Below are 4883 nucleotides of genomic sequence, written 5' to 3' on the forward strand. Positions count from 1 at the left end.
GTACGTATTTATTAGATATAAAAATTAAATTCCAAGAAAAATCTTGTATTTAATTATATGTGTATGAAATACATATAATATTTAAATTTGGTTAATTTTTTATCACATCAGATGAAAAATACACAAACAAAAATATTAAAACCAAAAAACAAATTTCTATAGAAAAAAAATAAAAACTCTAATTTAATAAATATTTATTTTATGAGAATACATTATAATAAGATTGGTTTAGTAATTCAAGGCAAGGGGGTCCGTAGAAATAGACTGACTTAGGCGCCAATTTAGAAGGTGTTAGTTAGGTGGATGCCAAGTGTCGACTGTTGGAGAGAGACACGTGGGCCCCAGGAGCCTCAATCTTTTATTCCAAATAAACGTAAACATATAATAGCAATATGTTAGCTACAATACATTTACATTGACTAGTTTAGTGCACATTATAATACACCACGTGACAAATATTAAAGGGGAAGTTACACTAACTATTATTTGGATATTTTTTATTATTAAAAAATTTAAATTATATTTTAGAGATGAGCAACAAAATAAAGGGGAAAGTCCATTTGAAAATTTATAATTATTATATATATTTTTTTATTAAATTTATGTTTTCGTCTCTTAAAATTTTATGAGTTTGTTTGCTTCTAAAATTTTCAAAGTCCGTCTCATAAGATAAAATCATGTGTTCGTCCCTGAGTATTAAAATGGCCCCTCAACTATAGAAAATTAAAAAATTGACGATCTCTTAAGTTAGACGTAAACATGCTGATCAGAATATAATAATCATATTTTAATTACATCTATTGACACCGTCGTTGCTTTCAAACACTTACTCGACAGTATAATATTTCAAATATTGGCTCAAAGATATAATATAAACAGATAATCGATCCACAAAACACAATTCAAACGATTCTGAGATTATGTTTTAGCATATTCTAGTCAACAAGTTAACGTCTAACTCAAATAGTTGCTACTTTTTTTAACAAAAAATGATGAGTTTAAAATATATGAATAAGTGCATGATCATTTCATAATTTTTAGTAATTGAATAACTCGATAAAACAATTTCTTGTAGTTAAACTATAAAGATCATTATAACTTTTTAATAGTTTGAACATCTAACAAAACAAGTCTTTATAATTGGGGTACTTTGTGTACCTTACGGTTTACCCCAAAATAAATGGGTCAAACTGAGAATGCGGGCAAAGTGTTTGAAGAAATTCTTTAGTCAAATCCGTTTTCTTTTCTAGACTTTGTCCGAGAAGGCTTTGTTGGTGGAACGATGGGGGGAAGGAAGCTATGCTCAAAAGGTTAGAAGAGGTCTTAACTCTTGACCAAGAAGAGAAGAAAGACAAAGGAACTTTAAGGGGTAAATCAGATACGAAGCATTTGTCAAAGGACCTAGATGATGTTTTAGTAATAATTTAAGATCAAATTAGATATTATGTTTTGGGTAATCTATGTAATTAGTACCTAAACTATTAGTTTTGACCTATTTTAGTACCTAAGCTTTTAATTTTTCAAAATCATACATAACGTTTAGTTTTTGTTTCATTTAGTACCATGTTGTTAAGAACTTAACTCGTTTAGTACCTACTATCAATTTTGATCAATTTTAATACCTAAACTTTCAATTTTTTAAAAAACTTAACGTTAAAAAAACTTAATGCGTTCAATTTTATTTGTAAGAGGACAAAATAACTAATTTAATTTAACAAAAACATTCAAAAAATCAAAATATGAAAAAACAATTAAAAGAATTTAAAAAAGTTTGAATTAAAAAATACCATTAAATCTAATAAATATTAATCTGGCTTGCCACATAACTTCTTCTACAAATTATTAGTCAAATTTGATTATTAATCTATTTAAGTAATCTACCAATTGTTTTTTAATAAAAAGTTAAAAAAAATTATTACAACAAATCGAACTCTCACGGGGAATCCCCATGAACTTAGCAGACACACGCCTTAACCACTCGGCCAAAGCGTAGACATTGGGAGGAACTGGAATAAAAAATATAATTATTAATTTATGAACTTGGAGTAAAAAAATGACATTATTGAAAAAAGAAACAACATTTTGCAGCATAGTCGACTCCATTAGATTCACTGTAGTTGAACGCCACCATTTCTATTACCATTCCTTAATACAGTCTATTATTCTTCATTGATGCTAAAGGAGAATCAAGTACAATGATAATATGCTCCAATTTGTTCATCAGATTCATAAAAAACGCATTTGCCAACAAAGGATCCTTCCCAAATTTATTTCTGGAAATCAAATGCTAGCTTGCAGTCCCTTAAGCCACCTAACAGCAATGGGGCTCCTCACCAGATGAACTTCGTTGCTCCACTCGATCGATCCGAATGCTTGTGATGCAATGCCAGACAAGTACAAACCGTTACTTGCAAACACAATCTCGTAGCTCAGCGTCTGGTTTACAGCACTGAATTCGAGCTTACTTGGCGAAACACTGATTTCGACACCGGGTGGAGCATTCACTTTAGCTACATAAACTGCATCAGGTGAGGTCCCAACATTCTTTACCCTCCTCTGGTACTTGACAACATGATCACTAGAATGGAAAACCACCGAGAATGATGGATAATTAAGATCCCCTGGTGTACCAAATTTGCTCTCACATACATCTGAACTAGTAGGCTCCCTTAGAAAAACTGCAATACTACTCGAATCATACCCGATCGAGCAAAGGAACGAAATGTAGTCGCTGTTCTCAATATCGTACACCAATCCTGGATTAAGAGCTCTATTGGGATCCACATGACCGGCTCCATAAACAAAGGGTGATGCTTCTTCCCCTGTAGCAAGATCGCTAATGGTGTTTCCCGAGTTATCTAAAGTGTAAGCTGTTGTCATCAGGGCAGATTTTATGGCAGCAGGTGACCAATTGGGGTATGCTTTCTTAAGCAGAGCAGCCAATCCACTAACATGAGGGCAAGCCATTGAAGTGCCTGAAATAATATTGTAATCAACTCTTCTCGGATCGATATCCAAATCGGTCGGCGCAGAGGCACCAGTCCATCCTGCTAAGATGTTAACACCAGGGGCGACGACATCCGGTTTGAGAATTTCTGGTGTCAAATGGTGAGGACCGCGGCTCGAAAAGGCGGCAACCTTCGGAGATGGTGGGGAAGGGCTAATCACTGTTCCGCGGAATGAAATCGTAGCTGTCGGAGACTGACTTGTTTTAATGTATTCCAGGATCTTACTACCAGCTGCTTCACCCACCATTGTTGCCGGGATAAGATGAGCATCCGAAAGGAGTTCTTCGCCGTTCTCAGCAGTGTTTGCCAGTATCATCCCTGAACCACCGGCTAGCTTCACTGCAGCTCCTTTTTCAACTCTAGCATTCCCTCCCCTTTCACAAACAACAAATTTTCCTTCAACTTCCGATGAATTTAGACTTCCCATATGGCAAAACCTGTCCCCACAATCAGCAGCATAAACCAAAGGAAGCTTGGAATCATCAACTAAGGATTCACCGGAATACAATGAAACACCACCGAAAATCCTACCGTCACCGAGAATCGCATCAGCCAGAAACTCCCTGTCAATCGTGGAAGCACCGACTGTTAAAATCCATGGCGCAATGTTAGTGGCGGTGAATGAACCAGGACCAGAATTCCCAGCAGAGCATGACACAACGACACCATGGTTAACAGCGGCAAGTGAACCAATAGCAATGGAATCAATATCGTATCGTGGAGCATAACCTGTAACTCCCACAGACAAGGATATCACATCGACTCCATCGGCGATAGCCTGGTCAAAGATGCAAGTATATCGGAATCAAAACAACCAGATTTCCAGCAAACCTTGTAAGCAGCAATCCTGGCATTCGCCGCCATCCCCCGAGCGTCTCCTCTTGCAAACCCGAAAAGGCTGGCGTTTGAAACAACAGATCCGGCAGCAGTGGAAGCCGTATGCGTGCCATGTCCTGCAGTATCCCGTGGAGACTTCGATTCTTTAGTTTCATCAATCGGTCCATCATGAACCTCGTAGCCTTTGTAAAAGGCTCTAGCACCGATTATTTTCCGATTACAAGCCGAAGCAGGAAAGTCAGATCCGGTCTCACATATACCCTTCCAGCTATCCGGAACAGGAGGCATTTGAGTCAATAAAACTGGGATTTTCCGGCCATATTCCGGTATCCAAACTCCGATTATGATACCATCCCCGTAATCGGAGTTTTCCCAGATACCTAAACCATCGGAAAGGCCTAAAAAGTGAGGTGTCCGAGTAGTGTGGAGGTATCGGATTTGATCCGGAATCACAGAAATGATTCCAGGAAGTTGCTGGAGCTTCTTTGCTTGGGAGGCAGTGAGTCGGGCTGAGAAGCCATTGATGGCGAGTTGATAGCTGTAGATGAGTTTGGTGGGGTGAGGGGAAGGAGGAAGAGAATAGAGGATGGAGGAATACCAGTGATGGTGGGAGGAGAAAAGAGATGGCTTGTGTGATTTCGACACGTGGATGATGAAGTTCTGTGGACGGTCCGAGGAGGAGGAGGAGGAGGAGAAAGGGATGAAGAGGAGAGAAAGGAAAAAGAAAATGGAAATGGTGGTGGCCATGAGAGGAATTGGGAGACAATGTTTAGTTTGAATCATCCTCTTTATGCCTGAAAATTGGAGCAGTTGTTGAATGTACGAAGAAACGAAAAAGAACCATCATATTACTATAATTAGCTTTGTTTTTTATTTTTTAGAAACATTATTTTTATTTTTATTATTAATTTAAGTAAAAGATAATATTTATTTATAGATAATTCTATATTTTTTATATTTCTAATGTTCGATACTAATTTCTTAAAGAAATAACGATAATTCGGTATTATTATTTTAAAAACTCTCATAAATTATTTT

The 4883-nt window shown here is 36.8% G+C and overlaps 1 pseudogene; it reads right to left on the reverse strand.

Moving 5' to 3' along the window:
* Nucleotides 1-2092: 2092 nt before the first annotated feature.
* LOC120169517 lies at nucleotides 2093-4647 on the reverse strand (annotated as a pseudogene).
* Nucleotides 4648-4883: the final 236 nt, after the last annotated feature.

This window comes from Hibiscus syriacus, unplaced genomic scaffold (assembly GCF_006381635.1).
Source record: "Hibiscus syriacus cultivar Baekdansim isolate YM2019G1 unplaced genomic scaffold, ASM638163v2 tig00111769_pilon, whole genome shotgun sequence".
NCBI lineage: Eukaryota > Viridiplantae > Streptophyta > Magnoliopsida > Malvales > Malvaceae > Hibiscus > Hibiscus syriacus.